We start from the raw sequence: 18,612 nt of genomic DNA, 5'->3' as shown, positions 1-18,612 counted from the left end.
ACACGATAAAAAGATAAATGAACCTCACAGGATGACTGATAAATAGCCTAGCACAAATGACAAACGTCTGATCACAGCGAGCACTTATCTTTCTGCCTTTTATTTGTTTTTCTCCCCCCGTATCTTGCACCCCGTTCGTCAGGCAGCGGCGGCCCTGGCGGTACCGAGAAGTTGCCGCAGTGTTGGATCATATTTTGTTCGGGGGGCGCTAGCATGAAAAAAGAGAGACGTGGGCTGAATGCGAAGAAAAACCCCAGCTGATGTCAGGATGATGAAATTTGTACTCATTAGAAGAGAGAACAAAAAGTGGGGAACATCAGAGTGGTGAAGGAGAAGCCCGGCGCCGCCAATGTGTGACAATCGCTGAAACATCGGATTCATATACGGGGCGTTTTCTCAAACGGCGGATCGCGGGCAGATAAATGAGCTGGCAAGTGTAACCCTGACAGCTGACAAACAGCTACTGCCTTATTAATACATAGAAGAACCAATATTCTACAAGGCATAAGAGAACTAAATACGATTTACATAGTGAAGAGCTTAAGAGACGTTAGGGGTTCCGATTGCCCGAGTCCGCATCTGATGGCGTTATGAGGTGCTTGAGTGATAATTAACAAATAAAGTTTTGATTGATTGATTGCAATAATTAGGCTGCGGTTTGTCAACCTGCAAAAAATACGATGGAAGTTTATCATCGCACTGACCCATTAACAAGCAGGGGGGTAATGTGCCTATACGGCTTGAGTATATTAATTATATTTAATCAACGTGCAGTTGAACTGTATCTAAAACGATCCAAAAATCTCCTCATTTCATAGATGACAAGATATTAAAATATAATCACCTTAATTATTTAATGTAGTGTAGAAACTAGCAATACTTTATAGCGATTTCACATTTGTTGAACATATTCTTTTAAGATTCCCAAACCATGAATTATTAACTTTAGAAATAATTTAACATATAACCTACTGCAGAGGAAAGAGTCTATGACACTAAAGATATGGCTGTCCCCATTTACAACTTTTACTATTATAAATTTAGAACAACCCATATATCGATGGATTGAACGTGGTAACAACACAGCATTCTAGGCGTATAGTTATGCGTATAGGTATTTTATTACCGTGTATAATTTAAGTGTAGCCCACATATCACAATATGCACCATAAATAAGCAGCTTCATTCTAAATTAATCAATAATTTTAAAAGTGAAATATTTCACTACATACAACAACCCGATGTTAATATGAAGGAAAAAGCTTCATATATGTCAAATTAAGAGGATTTTTATACATGCTTTTTGAACACAGAAAGACAGCTCTGCGGAGGGAAGTTACACTACAATGGAATCCAGACAATGTGAAATAAAAAGAAAGTAAGAGAGAGACGATTAACAGAGATCATCTGAGGTGTTTAACACCAATCAAACCTCACATGTATGCGAGGCCCCCGGTGGTTTGCAAACAGTCACTGCACTTTTAAACACGTTGCTTATTTAGCAGACGCTGAAGCAGCACGTTCTGCCTGATACTCTACATCCTACCTCAGGTCCGTTACAAACTTCACTCCCTGTCTGTCTCTCATCTACTCCCGGACGACTCCTTCTTATCTATCTCTCACCAGGGGTGATTTTCGGGACTCTGGGGGCCTACCCGCTCAGCTTCCCCCAATACGGTAAAATGATTGCAATTACTGAAATCTAAATTAATAATATCAACACAGAAAAGACTGTTGCACTTTTGTGAAAACCTTTGCCTTCTGTTTTTCTCTCTCTGTCTCTCGCTCCACCTCTCTTTGTCTCTCTTTGCCTGTCTTAACGCTCGTGATGCATTGGTAAAAAATACTTTGCTTAATTCTAATTTCTCAGAAGTTTTTTTTTTTTTTTTTGCTTAACTGCTTTTATTTTGCCCTATAAATATGAAAATTAACTGCAATTCGGGCGAGGAAAAAAAAATCCACATTTGCCAGAATGGTTCTTAGTAGTTTTAATAAGTGCAATAATCCACAACTCATGTCATTGGTAATCAGCATCTAGAACCGAGTACATTTTGTTGCTCTTGTGAAACTCATTTAAATAGTATTTAATAGAATCCATATGGAAAGAAATAGATAGATCATTCAAGAAGCTCCAATTTGAACATAATGTCAAAGATAATTGTGACAGGAAGCGGCTGTTTCTTATCACTGCTATCTGTCAACATTCATGACATTCATTCATCAACTATTCATCAGCCTTTGAACTGTCAGTTTGCTTCTATGATGCAAGAAAAATCCCTTTCAAAATCCGGGGACGAATTAAATTGATCAGTCAGTCATACCTGGCAATGATTTTGTGCATTTTCTAGAAATAAGTTTGTCCTCAATGTGAAATATGTACTAAAGTATAGATTAAACAAAGTAAGAATTAGAATAATGTTGTCTGTAAAACTTAATTTTCATTTTTACTTATTGATGTTGATATTAATCTAAGTAACCTAAACACAGCCCACATACCTGACACATATCTCTTGACGTAATATTTTGACCTCCATCTTGTATCATTTTTATCTAAATACTAACTTGTCCTGGTTTATAACTGAAGTTGGTATAACATATTCTGGATACTTCAATACTTCAAAGTTGCCTTTGCCTGTGAGCAGATGTGGGGTAAGCAATCAAACAGACTGCATGTCAAACGTTACAGACAGATCGTACAGAATGTGCTCCTCTTATGGTTTATATGTTACATAAAAAGCTATAGATAAAGTTTACATTTGAGGTCAGATTCCAATTGAAGGCATTAAAGGAGGGAACCAAAAACACTCTTAATAGGCTTATAACATGTAACCTGCTGTTTCACTCCTGGTGCTATAACCCATTTAGAAATAGGCCTATTTTTAAAATATCAGCTGTGATGCAAGTCTTATAATAGGGAGCTACAAGGCACATGCCGGGATAAAAATATACTTTACGTTGTTGTGAAACGTCTGCTATTAGCGTGAGAACTCAGTTTATATGCAGAGCATGCAATCTTCCTTTTATGTTTTCTACCATGCCTCCACGTCCCTGGGTAAAAGGTAGCGATGTCCGTAAATAAATCGTATTATTTGTCAAATGTCAGCCGTAAATAAAAAAATCGGCAGCCCTATAACTCGAGGGCGCTCGGCCAGGAAAGGCGGCTCCCCGAGTGTCCGCCGGTGGCGAGCAGAAGCTCCACGGCCCCAGAACATGACAGGCTTTGCCGGTGCCCGTGGAGGGACGTCGGTCCTTCAGGGCAGGCAGCTTTCCAGGCCGTCTTCCAAAACTCCCCGAAAATGGGTCCACAGGTTACAGCCGAGGGTGAAAGTGAGGTTTGCCGAGCAGTGCTGCGCGACCCACGGCAAGTAAATAAGGAAACATGCTTTGCAGGTGTTCTGTTAGAAATGCGTGTTGGAGAGAAGCCTACTGTGAAATGACACGTGTGTGTTCAGGGTCCGGCTGACGCAGGAGCTTCAGGGAACCCTACATCTTTATATAAGCATCTCATCTTGTAGGACTGTCTGTATATATTTGCTGATAGTTAGAATCATTTGTTTCTTTTGCACACTATTTGCACACTATTTGCACACTATTTGCACACTATTTGCACGCCTTGCACTGTTTCGTATTTCATCACTGCTGGATGGTGGACTTTGCACAACAGTTTATCACTCACCTGTACGCTACCGTCTGTCAAGCTGACTCGCTACATTATGATTAATTGTGAGGTCACAGTCAAAAGTGTGTTGGCGTGGGCAGTATCCAATGTGCTGGTCAGCTAGTTTAATTAGGCACCCCCCCAGCAAATTTTAGTGTGGGGAAACCTGAAACGCCTGTTTTACCGGCCTGGGAAATATCTATAGGCCTACACCATGCCGCCATGATGCATTCAACCTTATGCATCAAAAGGTTGGGACTCATAAGATATATAGATATAGTAAGACATCATTAGAAAAAGGAAGAATTGATGTGTACCTATTAAAGACTTGATCTGGTACACCGTGGGCCAAGACCGCCGATGTCTGTACCCTGAGATGCACTCAGGGGTCTTGAAACACGTATCTTTCTGCGCGACGGCCTCGGTGCTGTAAAAGCTACATTGTGCTACAATGTAGCACAGCTGAATTTCAAGATTCGAGGTCTTTATTGGCCGTGTGCAACAAGTGCATTCTAGATCTTAATTCATCAGCCACCTTCTGTTAGGAACATTTAAAGGCAAAACAAAGCAAGAAACGCAAAACGATAAAAACCGCGCCACATAATTATGACCCTGCAAAGCAATACAGATGGTGGAAAAAACAATGCAAACCATATATTAGTGTTTATCATGATATTGTTACTTTGTTTACTTATAACGACTGCTGAATTGCGGCCACATTTGAGGTACAATTAATCCCGATTCTCTCGCTTAAAATCGATAGTTAGGTCGGTCCGCTCGAGAGATAAAGACCTGCCGTTTCCCGCAACACAGATCTGTGGCCTCAAAGGTCCTCATATTTAATGAAATGTAAAATATCGTCAACAGCTACATGACATGTTAAGCCGCACGTATCTGCCAGACGGAAATAAGAGAAATGAGTTGAGTTGGAGACACAACGGCATATTCATATCTCCGTGACCCTCCTGACCTCTATCAATATTTAATAACCGGCAAACACCTGGTCTCCTCTTTCCACGTTTGGTTTAATATAAAAACACAACCTGTGCCCAGACTTAATTTTCATATCTTTTTTTAGAGCTACTCAGAATCCGATACTGTTCTTTTTTTCTTTTCTCTTTTAACCTTTTTAAAAACAGCATGACACGTTCTTAATAATAGCTGTGTAAAACTTCCACACTTTTCACCTTCAGAGCTGTGAAAGGCACCTTTGGGGTTCTCTTATTTGAATTTGGACAGATGGAATATTTGCCTTGCACGCTGCTTAAAAAAAAAAAATGCTTGTTTATCTGTAATGCAAGTACTGGCAGTGAAGTAGCACATATTTGAATTAATGCTTTTTTTTTAACGTTCTTGAATATTCTAAAAACATTAAATAATTGCATCAGAAACAAATTAAATATATATTTCAAATGGACATCTGAAAGGGAGTGTTTGAAAGTCCCTGGAGAACAAGAAGCAGAAATAAAAAGTCACCCCCCCCCGAAAAAAAACCCCCAAACTTTTCCCGTAATCACTGTGACCCCTTTGTGAGAAGTGCTTCTCTGACTCCTTAGCTATTAGCGTGCCCCCACGCTGCTTTTTCTCCCCTCCCATCTCATTCCCGTCCAGAAACACCTCCTAAAGCTCGACGTCCACATGTGTGTCAGTGGTGTGACCTGTCAGAGACAGTCAGGTCCCAAGCCTGTCCTGTTTTCTAACTGGGACACCATCTGTACCAGCTCCATAGTCAGTGTAACATCCGTAATGGCGGATTCCTTACATTTCCCGCAGCGTTGCTTTGAGATTTGCTGTCTGTCATCAGTAAAATGGCCACAGCTGGTTGCAGTGCCTGACTTATCGCCTGACTTCTCTTTACCTTAGTTCCCTGTCCATCACCTTGTCTTACAAGCATATCTGTATATTTAATCTATTGTGTGTATGGTGAAGAATTGTGAAAAAAGTTTCCAGGACAAAGAAATTCTGTAGTGATACTATACAGTTTTATTGTGTGTGTGATTGTGTGCGTGCGCTTATTAATTAATTTTGAAGTAATTGTAGGAATAGTGTGTGCTTTGTGGTTTAAAATGCTGTGCCTGCGATCAGCAGGTCGCTAGTTCAAATCCTAGGGTCGCTTGAGTGATGTCACTGTTGGGCCCCTGAGCAAGGCCCTTAACCCCCAATTGCTCCAGGGGCCCGCTGAACCTCCTTTCTCAAATCCACGTCGCGTTGGATAAAAGCATATGCTAAATAAATCAAATAGAAATGGAACAAAAATTCTGGCAGAATCAGGGAACAGAACCATTTAGCGAGAAGAATTTGGCTTCTGAGGATTCAGTGCCAAGGGCATAAGCAGGATCTGTCGCTTGGCGTTACCACATCGGGTCACCACGGTTACCGCAGCACAAAGCGATGCTCGACCTGTGGTAAGTGACAACCAGAGAAAGAAACAGGTGACATAAATCACGGTGAGTGGGGATGTCACATGACTCCAAGAAGAATAGGGCGTGGCCCCCATTTTCGCTAATGTTTTCATTGGAGGAAACATTTTGGGAATTTAACCTGGTTAGATTTATATAGTTATCATTCAAGCTTGGAATATCATTATACACCTGGGTTGATAATTACTTTTAAAAGAGTGAATTATTCATATATCATTAATCACGGATCCTGTGAAAGGTTGCAGAGCCAGTTCATTTCAGTATTCTTACATTAGCGTTACCTTGTGCCGCTCAAGTCATTAATGTGCGCCTGACGAGATAAGTGCCCCTTTTCAGTCAGTCCCCTCTCTACGTTTGAATGTTTATTATTATGATAATATGTCTTATCCGGAATTGTAGGAGAAAGGGAGAGAATGAGTTCATCTCACTCTACACGGCTTCGGATTGAAGAGTACTGAACTAGCTTGCATTGCGAGTTCATGGGGAGCGTTGTCAAGGGTTGTTTCATTCGATGAATTGCTCTGCACATGCAGGGCTGGCCGCAGTGTTGCCTGGGGCTTCTTCCTGAGAGGTTCTTTGGCATCGTGACAAACCAGAAAATCCTTATGGTGGCTTCTGGGCCTTGGCTGACCTGCTTCCCTTCCCTCTGATTTTTCACTATGCTTCCAGCAGGGCAGCCCGCTTTTAAGCTGAATCCCAGCTATTTTAACACATAGCATATTATTTTATTTTATCCTACTGCTGGACCTGCCATGTTTGTATATATACTGTATATGAAATGTTTCCTCTCAAAGCCAGACTTGGGGGTGATGTTTAGCTCAGCAGGTTATCACTCTGTGCCTGTGATCAGAAGGTTGCCAGTTCAAATCCCCAGGTCGACGGTATAATTTCAGCAGAGGGTCCCTGGGTGAGGCCCTTGACTCCCAGTTGCTCCCACGATTGGCTGACTCTGCTTTCCCTCAAATGTGAATCGCTTTCGGTAAAAGCATCTGCTGCATAAGTAAGATGTTTCCTATTTGCAATACCTATCCTACGCGGTGAGACAACAGCATTCAGCCACTGCAGTGCTTTTCTTCCCCCCACCAGCTTCTTTCAAATGAGGAGTGGTGATGTAAACCAGGACCATATGGTGCCCAGTTAGGATATCCATCATTCACCTCAGCACTCTGAAAGCTGCCTGGAGCTTCCTGAGGTCCACATGCTGCTCGGACGTGCGCAGAGAGAGACACCACACCCTGGGTTTGGGGTTTACGTCTCACAAATGCTACCATAGCAAGGAGAAACCCCACAATGGCACAGGGAGAACATGCAGACTCCACACACCTATAGCAAGGAGCAACCCCACAATGGCACAGGGGGAACAAGCACATTCCACACACCTATAGCAAGGAGAAACCCTACAATGGCACAGGGAGAACATGCAAACTCCACATACCAATAGCAAGGAGAAACCCCACAATGGAACAGATAGGACTCCACACAGCTACAGCAAGGAGAAACCCCACAATGGCACAGGGAGAACATGCAGAGTCCACACATCTATTGCCAAGGCAGAGATTTGAGTCCAGGTCTTCCGGGGTGTGAGGTAGCACTGCTAGTGCTATAATGCTGCAGCATATAATGAGTTTTATAAGTCTGCACACATATTTCCTTTTCAACTGACCTGTTTTCACTTGCATACTGATCTTACTGTAATTATAATTACTTAGTGTCCCAGAGTATAGCAATGTAGCAGTTCTAGGCCTTAAACCATCAAAACAGTTTGTTCTGTTCTTAAAGGTAGTGATTAACGAGACAGATGTGTCCATGATCCCACTGGGTAGGGGGTGGGGATGGGGGGGGGGGGGATTCTGCTGTATCCAAATATTTGCATAGTCTGCAGTGATGCCCATTTTCCTGCAGTCGGGGGAAGCAGGGTCCCGTGACACTAAGCGTAATGCATTTACCTGAATAAACCATTAAGGCATCTGAACATGCATCTTACATCTGAATGCAATGCGGTTTAAAGAAGCATCTTGTGTTTCAATCCCTTGCTGTAGCTGATGGGGGGCAGTCAGGCAACATACAGGTAAAGCACCACCATCTGTCATTCATATGGGACGACTTAATGTTCATTTTGACTCCATTCCAAGTCAGCAAGAAAACACACTGTTTTCATATTCAAAATCAGAGTAATCAGAGCCCAGATTAATGCATTACATAATAAGGCAATGGATTGTACGTGCTCAGCGCTGCTGCAGATATTTACGTTGTCATTGTGATTTATTAAAAACACAATTGAAGATTATATAATGCAGTGCATAAATGTTTTTATTTCTATTTCCATTCTGTTTTTTATTTGTGAACACGGGTCTCTCTTCCAGTTGGCTGTTCTAAAATTCACTTTGTGACTAAGCTTTGTTTTCTGAAACTTTACCTAACTGACTATGTACCGAGGGAGAGCAGGGCTGTCAGGTTAAAACAACGTTTGATTTGTCATTTCATCGCTAACAGGCAGATTGTATCTTCTTTCCCGTGTCCCTCCATTCTAACGAGCTGGCCTTCTCTGTGTACGTATCGCCCGAGATATAAGGCATGCCCGTGCCTCATTAATCTCTTCACACATGTATTTGTTTATTGATTTTTTTTTTTACATATTTCACATGTCAAGCAGAGCATAGAGGGAGGCAAAGGGCCGATAATGTCAGTCTGATCATTCACTCATGGCACGATAACGTGCAGCCAAGGGTTTTAATGACGTCCGTCACCCATCCGTCCCCAAGCACGGCGGCACACAATTAAACGACACGGGTTCGTTAATGATGAGCGACGCAGAGGTGGTTTGGAAGGATGCCATGCAGATTTTTGGGACGTGGAAGGTCATTAGTCGCCGGTGGATTCCAGATTTTTGAGCGTGGTCGTCGGTGGTTGGTCATACTGCTTTGTGTCCTGGTGTCTCAGGATCAGGCATGTTCCTGAATCCCTTCTCGTGTTTAATGCTACCTTGTTTACTGGCCTCACAAAGCCAGTACACGATGTGTAGGTTTACCATGCTATTCTTATTCTTTGATGTATATTTTTTTATCCATTCCCTCTTCACTTTTTTTTGTTGCCCATTATATAGGCTGTGCTGGTTTATACTGTCAGTCCGGGACCAGCATTTTCCTGTCGTGTAATGATACATCCCATGTCAATAAGCTACAGCCTCACACCATTTTTTTTTTTCATAAAACCATTTACACAAAAAGGAAATACATTCCCTGCCCCCCACTCTGCGGGTGCTGTTAACCTTTACAAATTATTGTGTAGTCCCCTACATCATCATGGTTTTGCCTGTCATTTTGTCCATCTTATAGATATCAGCCCTATCAATCCATCACTGCACTTATCGCATTACGTGTCAAACAACTGAAATATTTCGCTGCTATAAAATATAAAATATGCATTTTATACGCAAAGGATATAAATTCATCTCCATGGTCTCACCTTTACCCTCAAAAGCTGCAAAAAAAACAGCCCAGGCATTATCACTGTTAACTTTTAAATTACTTTACCTCTGAAGTTTCTGAAGGGCAGGAAAAAAGGGCATGAAATGGGGAAACATTAAAAGAGTTTTAATTGAGAGTTTCCATTTCTGCATGCTGTATGCCTTTGGGAGCCATTACTCAAGGACGGGCCTCCTTTGATCAACACGCACGTCACGCTCATGCCCGCCATCAGAAAGCCATCAGCTCTACGCTGCTCCAGGTAAGAGTCCGGCCATGGGGCCCTCTTCCAGAAATGGGAAGAAGCTTTATTTACTCTTTGTACAAGTGTGAGCATGGGTATAGTGGGCTGTTTTGGGTTTTGGTACATGTGGCTCAGTGGTTTAAGATGCTGTATCTGTGATCGGAAGGTCGCTGGTTCAAATCCCATAGTCGGCAGAGTAACTTTACCATTGGGCCCCTGAGCGAGGCCCTTTACCCCCAGTAGCTGCAGGCACTGTCTGACCATGTGTTCTTAAAAAATGCATCTGCTAAATACATCAAATATTACTTTGTAAGACACAGATAGAGGTGAGATTGATGCTTGGGGTCTGAGCACAGGGTCACCCGGGTTCCCTTGAGCTAAAGGCTTTTCTCAAGAGCCCAAAAGGGATGCGACTGCTCTGCCACTCAGAAGATTCGAACCAGCAACCGTCCGATCCCAGGCACAGAGGCCTAACCCACTTAGCCACACGCTGTCCCTCTAGAATATGAAATCTCCATTTTAATATAAAGACACAACCCAGTAAAGGCCTCCCCCCCCCCCCACCCCTCCCGCCCCCCACCCCTCCCGCCCCCCACATACTGAGCCCATATTACAGCAGAGCCAGTAGCTTTTGTATTTTATAATAAATATGTTATTCATGCCTGCAGAGAGGCAGTGACTCACTCATCTGGCTGTTCATGCATATCTGCCGCAAAAAAGGGGTTATTAAGCATTTGGAAAGTCTTGCCTTTTGATGCAGATTTGACCAATTACTGCACCACATTGTTGTTCGGGTGAATCGTTTCTCAAGACTGGACGAAGCCCTTAGATCACCGAGATTTCTTATTTTATTAGGAAGGGGTTTCCAATTTCAGCGCAGTGGCATTCTGTGATGGGAACGGGGAAACCCCCCCATTCACTGCATCTCTACACCAGCTTAATTTATTCATTGGTGTCAAACCATCCACATTCATCCAAACACACACATATATATATATGTGTGTGTGTCTGTGTGGTCCAGGTATACCGAACCTTGTGGGGACCAAATGCCCCCAACGTGATGAATACCCATTTTATTTTATTACCTTATGGGGAAACTCTATTTTACAAAATTCTGCAACTGCAATGAAAAAACTAAAAATACAAAAACTCTTGTAAATTGGTTACTTATGGTCATGGTTAGGGCTGGGTGGGGGTTAAGGTCGTCATTGTTAGCATTAGCATTTTTCCCACAGAAATAAATGGGCGGTCCCCATAAAGAAATAATTAGTTTTCTATTTAATTAGTACTCTGTCTGACAACTCTGTTATATATATATAAATTTGGGGATATATATATATATATCCCCAAATTTATTAATAATAATAATAATAATAATAATAATAATAATAATCGATACTTTTATTGTCCCCGTAGGGAAATTGTCTTTACGCCTCCCACAACCTGCTCTTTTTTCATAGAGGAAGTTGTCTGTGAAGGGCTGCCACCTGTAGCAGCACCCAGGGAGCTGGGGGTTAAGGGCCTTGCTCAAGGACCCACAGTCTGAGGCGGGGTTTGAACCTGCGACCTTCTGATTACAGGCACACAGGCTTAGCCCACAGAGCCACACACTGCTCAAAATGCACAATCTGGAGAATGCGGGCATCGATCCCGCTACCTCTCGCATGCTAAGCGAGCGCTCTACCATTTGAGCTAATTCCCCACCTCACCTTTAGTCCCACTGACTAAATTTGTAGCAAATATAGAGACCCTCTATAATCAGACCCTGTATAATTTCCTCCACTCTCCTTCTTTGCACCAATCACAAATGATCTACAAATAGCCACGCCCTCCCTCTTTACACCAATCATAAAAGACCTTTACATCAATCTGCATGGCCCGCCGTCCTCCATACCTAATTTTCCTAGCCTTCTGACATAATGCACTTACGCAAAACTTTGTTCTAGGGGCATTTCAAAAAGAAACTATTTATTTAAATACTTGTTTTTCATAATCCAGTCAATACAGAGATTTTAAACGTAAATGACCCTATAAATATATCCCCCAAAAATACGTCTTTGCTGCAAGGAAACGCCTTCTGTTATTTCTTAAGTAGCCTCTGGAACAGGCTGTAATTTAATGCCGGTGCTTAAAAACAGTTATTGTTGCTGAGTGGACCTCAGTCATTCCGGTAAACTTTAATTTCAAGAGCGCCAAATCCATTCATCATTTTCTGATAAACAGGGGAAAATCTAATTGCATATTCCATTAATGTAATATACTGGCTTGGATATACAGCCACTGCGCTCTCTCCGCCTGACGCTAGCGGTGCGCTCATTGTTATTTAAAATCTGCATTGATTTGCAAGCCACTGTAGCTGATCTACGATCCAGATGGTGTAATCAAGGACAATTGAATACTTTCACTCGGTAAAAGGAAAGATAAATCAGTTTCAAAGTGATAACTGCGAATGGAAAGCCCCCCCCCCAAAGAAGAACAAAAAAAGGCTTTTAAATTTATGACCCCATTTTCACAAAAACCGGCGCTCGCAGTAGAAAAAAAACATATTCCGCTTTACTATATACACTCAAATTAAATGTTCAAAGCTTCAATTTAGCCTTTTACTTCCCAGGTTTATAAATTCTCCATGTCCCACCGACTAAATTTGTAGCAAATAAATGGAGACAAGCACTGGCACACCATCCTAATGATCTGTACACATAAAATTAGAAGAAATGAAAGTGAAAGCTCTGGTTTCAGCGGGACGTCCGGCAAAATGGAGCCCAGCGGATGGCTGAGAAGCAGAACGCTCTGTTTAAGTCACTATGCATTTTACTTTTTATACCAAGTGCCTGTAAATGGTTTTCCTCCTGGGGAAATGCAGTGTAATGTGTAATGCGGTGTTAGGTCTGCATGAAATATATCGGTCGAGGAATATTTGCCATATGCTCCAGCGGGGAGGCTTAACCTTAACGTTACGCGGCTGCCGTTAACCCAGTAGGTATTAAATGGAAATTCACCCGTCTGCCGTACTTGGTCACCGGGGCAAAGGGAGAGTGGCCGTTTAGATAAGGAGGGATCGTAACGGGAACAAAGGCGTCCTGCGTTTTGCACGCTTTAAAATGTGTACCTACCCTGGGGACACAGATAAGTGAATAATTAGGAAGGATGTCTTTTTTTTTTTTGGAGGGGGGGGAGCAAAAGGTGAGAAAACAGCCATGCATAAAGGAAAGACACACACAGCAACAGCGCCAAAATCCTTCTTGAAAGGTCCCCTGTTAAACCTGATTCACGGCTTACTTACCTCATCCACGTGCTTCTAAATTGAATTAAATGGGGTGAGGACACTGAACTATAAAACAAAGGATTCGGTGGCTGTGATCTCTGGAGAACATTAAATGTTAGCTGTAGGCTAAAAGCAGAATTTAGCAATGCTGTAATAAGACTTAGCTCAGCATCCATCCATCCACCTATCCATCCATTTTCTGTAACAATTTCTTTCATGCAGGGTTGCAGGGGAACGGGAACCAAGGTGGGGGGGGGGGGGGGGGTCACAGCACGGCTTCCTGTTTTACTTGCGCATATTGGCTGTTGAGGTGTATGCGATGTCGGGCTTGTAAAGCACTGCATGATTAAGCGCCGGACGTCCAGCTTAAAACAGGCAGACAATGACAATTAACTTTAAGCTAAACGATCCGGAATTGAACAGACCTGCAGAAGGCAGATAAATAGACATGCAATATCTCAGAGATGATTGCTCGTAGTGTGTGTGTGTGTGTGTGTGTGTGTGTGTGTGTGCGTGTGTGTGTGTGTGTGTGTGTGTGTGGTGGGCGGGGCTGGTGCACCAGTTGTTTTGACATTGTGGGGACCATTTTTTCAGTCCCCACAAGGGGAAACTCAATTTTATAACAATCTGTGATCTGTGGTTAAGGTTAGGGCTGGGTGGGGGTTAGGGTGTCATTGTTGGGATTAAAGTTTTTCCCAAAGGAATGAATGGAGAGTCCCCACAAAGATATGAGTACAAAATGTGTGTGAATATATGTATATATTATATATATTTGTATATATTTTTTTTTTCCTTGGCGGAAGCTCAGAATATTAATCCAGAAGGTGTACAGATACTCTGGCCACAGTGTGAAACAACATAATCGCCGCTTAGTGGTGTTTCCACACTAAATCTAAAATCGAAGATGTGATCTGAGTTTGTAATTCCATAAAAACACAAATAAGGAAAAGGAAAGTCTATCTGTCCATCTGTCTGTGTCGGCTTCGTTTGTCATTTGTTTGTTTAAATGTATGATCTGATTTAGCTGTAAACACTAGAAATTTTAACAACATTACCAGCTTCTTCCCTCGTTTTCCACAGAAACAAATGTAATTACTCAGATTTACCTGGCAGGGCCAGCGGACAAAAAAAGAAGCTTTCAACTCATTAGCCAAAGTTAAGTTAATGCACTTCAGCTTCCGGGGGAGTTTTGGATAAAAAGATCAATTAAGCCCCTTCCCCCCCCCCCCCCCCCCCCCGGCTTAGGAGGATAGGCAATTTGCGGTGGGCCTCCTTCCAGAGTCCGCAGCCCTGTGGGAAAGCGTGTCAAAGCACGGAAGCCTCGACGTGTGAAACGTTCGATTTGACAGCATACGGCGGCGCTGTTTCATATTTATAAAGACCGAAGCTGGACCTGCAATCTCAAGCATCAGCAGAACCCAGACTGGGACCCTCTCTATGTGCAGAACATCTCATCTTATTCTGAACAGATGTTTACCAGCACACAGAGGGCCTGTCCTGTCATTTGCGCCTAATTTGTCTTACTTTTAGAGACATTTTTTACGGCAGAAAATAAAGCTACACACACATAGGAGTTTACCGCACACAGACATCTACCCACTCGCACACGTACACAGACACACAGACACAAAGTATAATAGAAACTGTGTTGATTGGTTATACCTTTAAGACTCCTGGTTTTCAATTCAATTTTATTTATATAGCGCTTTTAACAACAGTCATTGTCACAAAGCACTTTACATTTAACTGGTCAGAACCCCACCAAGCAAGCCTGAGGCGACAGTGGCAAGGAAAAACTCCCTCTAGCAGGAAGAAACCTTGAGAGGAACCTAAACTCGGAAGGGGACCCCATCCTCCTCTGGGCGACCGGGGAGCATGAAACTGCATTTATACTGAGATTCATTAGAGTTCATATGGTTATGAAGTCCCAGTTGGTTAAGCTATAAGAACTCAGTAAAGACACAGATGTGTGTAGTTTATGAGTTTGAGTTTTTCATTCATTAAAAGCAATGATCTTGAAGCAGATTATGAAAGGTAGCGGGGAACAGTTGCACCAATGGCAAGGTGATTTTGAGTTTGTGAAGTTTCTTTCGGGCCGCGTCTTAATAAAAGCGTCATTGGCTTGTGCTGCGTGCGGTGAGCTTATCGATTCTATCTGTAGTAAAGAGGGGGCATAATTGAGTAGCTAATGATAATAGTCGTGTTGGCTTCATCGCCCTTTGGAGCTCTGTACCTTGAACCTTGCAGCAAAGTGCTTTCTGTGCAGATACACAGGGGGATAAATTAGAGGCTAAACGACCCGTTGATCTGAATGTTAACAGGAAAGTTTGAAACTGCGAATTTCTGGCTCTCTAAGTCAGTTAATTAACACGTGACTCCGGAGCACCCAAACATGCTAGTCACACACCTCATCCCTGTGTGCTACCATGTATCTGGAATAGTTTGATTTTTACATTTTGTGTCGCTGTGGCTTAGAGTTCAGCGTCTTTTTTTGCCCTCATAATCATTACGTAGTGGCTTCTGTTATTGTCTAAATATCGTAAAATTACAATATCTTTGTTTCAAAGAACATAGCATTTAGTGATTTTTTTCTGTCAACAGCAATCAGGAAAAAAGATCTTTGCATTTTAAATTTTAAATATTGTACATTCAGTGCAGGCCAAATCTAATATATATTTTTTTCAAGTCTGATGAAGGCTATTGACCTAGGCTGTTAGTATTTTGTTGCGGGGTGCAAAATGAAGGACTCGAAGGCTGACGTTTGGTGAAATAAAGGGGATTATTGAACTGAAGAGGAACAGGGAAACAAACGAGAGCATGAGGGATCAAAAGGTGAAGGCGAATACGGGGAAGGACACGCGGGGAAGGACATGGGGGAAGGACATGGGGGGAAGGACATGGGGGAAGGACATGGGGGGAAGGACATGGGGGAAGGACACGGGGGGAAGGACATGCGGGGAAGGACACGGGGGGAAGGACATGGGGGAAGGACATGGGGGAAGGACATGGGGGAAGGACACGGGGGGAAGGACATGGGGGGAAGGACATGGGGGAAGGACATGGGGGGAAGGACATGGGGGAAGGACACGGGGGGAAGGACATGCGGGGAAGGACACGGGGGGAAGGACATGGGGGAAGGACATGGGGGAAGGACATGGGGGAAGGACACGGGGGGAAGGACATGGGGGAAGGACATGGGGGAAGGACATGGGGGAAGGACATGGAGGAAGGGCACAGGGAGAAGGACATGGGGGAAGGACACACGGGGAATGACACGGGGGGAAGGACATGGGGGAAGGGCACAGGCAGACAGGAGGAGAGATGTCAACGACCGGACTGATGAGATGATGACAAACAGGTACTTAAATACAAAGACTAATGAAGGGCAAGAAGCAACAGGCTCATCAGGACCATGTTTAAGAGGAGACAGGAGGGTCAGGTGGACATGTGGCAGGATGCAACAGATTTTTTCGTTCTGGCTTCCAACATCAGAGGTTTTGTAAGACTTAAAAGGAAAATCTCCATCTAGCTCACAGGATGTTCTCAACGACTGGCATCAGATCCAACAGAACAACTCCTGGAAAGGGACAAGTGCAGTGGTCAGAGTGGAGATCATCCACCTGCTCTTATTCTCACCCTATTTTAGATGTTGCACCAGCAGAATAACTTCTGATGGAAACGGAGTGCATTCAAAGCATTATTGTTGAATAAATAGGAGAATCTGTGCTGTTCCTAATTAAGCCGTGGGGAAAGACACATCGCGCCCCAATCAAATTCCAGAAGACCTCTGCTTAATTATGCCTTTCAGTCTAGATAATGGTCACAAATCCATTTTTGGCACTCAATAGGCAGAATCATATTTCCTCTGGGGGGTCTTTTGTGCCAAAATCTCTCTAAGCTCAAAGCATAAAATCCAGGAAGTCATAAAAAATCCTATAAAAACATTCCAGGATCTGTAGTTCTCTCTTGCCTCAGCTGAACTTCTGTGCCTGGATAAAACTTAGCAGAGCAGTCAGGTGAAAGGCAGTGCTTGGTACGAAGAACCGGGATGTTCATCGTATGTGCAGCCGAAAGCCTGATGATGAAGCATGATGCGCGTGGTGTTGTTGAGTGTGTCATGCTTTACAGGGCATAAGAAGATGGCTATGCAATCAAACAAACAAGCAAATACATAATTACATAAATTCACAGGTCCAGCCGTTGGTCTGTTAGCTAAAGGCCAAGCGGGGCATTGATCCAAAACACACTTCGAAGTCCAAATGTTTGAAGGGCAAGAGAACTCATTATCGGCCAGCCAAGAGCTGTAAAACGGAGAGTGGATATATATATCTCTGCCTCCTTTGGTATGATGAGTGAGCACTTAAGATGCAGTTCTTCAGAAATGCATGAGTATGTATGAGAATTTTTTCGCATCCCTGCCTGTCATGAGGGAGACCCAGGTTCGATTCCCCAACAGGGAGGTCACCAATTTTGGGGGGCAGTGAGTGTTTGCACCTGTGACTGAAAAGGTTGCAAGTCCAAGCCCAGTCCTGGCACGTCTGCAGGTGCTTGAGCGAGGCCCTTAACCCCCAGCTCCCTGGGCGCTGTGAAAGGGGGCTGCCCTTCACGGCCAGCTTGCTCTCACCCACAGACTGCAAGGTGAGGGAGGTGAGAAGAGAATTTCCCCACTAGCATCAATAAATTATCTAATAATATGGAATTTATATGCGCCACCAAAGTTAAAGTCTGGATCTTAACCCCTTTAAGATCTTGCAGACAGAATTGAATTAACACCCCGTGCTGATAAATCCTCAAATGACCCTGATTTAAAACAGCTCTGCTTAGAGACGCAGGCTACAGTCCCTGGACTGGGCTGAGGGAGACTGATCAATACCTGCGGAAAGGGCTTATCACAGCGTCCTTCCTGCAAAATGTGGCTTAACTACATTTATTTTTCTACACAGGGACATTGTGTGTTGTATTTACTCCCTTGTACAAATTAATTGAAACAAGTTGTCACACAGACATACATGCAGTGGCCTGGGACCTGCTGGTTTGCACAGCCAATAGGGAGTATTCTGAGTGGATGGAGGCAGTATGGCCTCAGACTGGCAGGCCTGCTCAGGTGGGGTTAGAGCTGGGTGGATGGACAGAGGAGGCACTGTGGCCTCAGACTGGCAGGCCTGCTCGGGTGGGGTTAGAGCTGGGTGGATGGACAGAGGAGGCACTGTGTACACAGACTGGCAGGCCTGCTCGGGTGGGGTTAGAGCTGAGTAGATGAACAGAGGAAGCACTGTGTCCACAGACTGGCAGGCCTGCTCAGGTGGGGTTAGAGCTGGGTGGATAGACAGAGGAGGCAATGTACCCACAGACTGGCAGGACTGCTTGGGCAGGTTAGAGCTAAATGGATGGACTGATGAGGCACTGTGTCCACGGACTGGCAGGCCTGCTTGGGCAGGTTAGAGCTTAATGGATGGACAGAGGAGGCACTGTGCCCACAGATTGACAGGCCTGCTCAGGAGGGGTTAGAGCTGGGTGGATGGACAGAGGAGGCACTGTACCCATGGACTGGTAGGCCGGCT

General features: G+C 43.6%; 1 non-coding gene across 1 annotated transcript; it reads right to left on the bottom strand.

The window, feature by feature from the left end:
* Positions 1 to 11,415: 11,415 nt before the first annotated feature.
* trnaa-agc (transfer RNA alanine (anticodon AGC)) lies at positions 11,416 to 11,488 on the bottom strand. The gene has a single exon. It is a non-coding gene; the product is annotated as a tRNA-Ala (tRNA).
* Between the last annotated feature and the right edge of the window lie 7,124 nt (positions 11,489 to 18,612).

The sequence above is a fragment of the Brienomyrus brachyistius genome, chromosome 12 (assembly GCF_023856365.1).
Source record: "Brienomyrus brachyistius isolate T26 chromosome 12, BBRACH_0.4, whole genome shotgun sequence".
In the NCBI taxonomy this organism is placed as follows: Eukaryota; Metazoa; Chordata; class Actinopteri; order Osteoglossiformes; family Mormyridae; genus Brienomyrus; species Brienomyrus brachyistius.
Note: the sequence above shows the minus strand (reverse complement) of the source record. Positions and strands in the feature narration are given on the sequence as shown.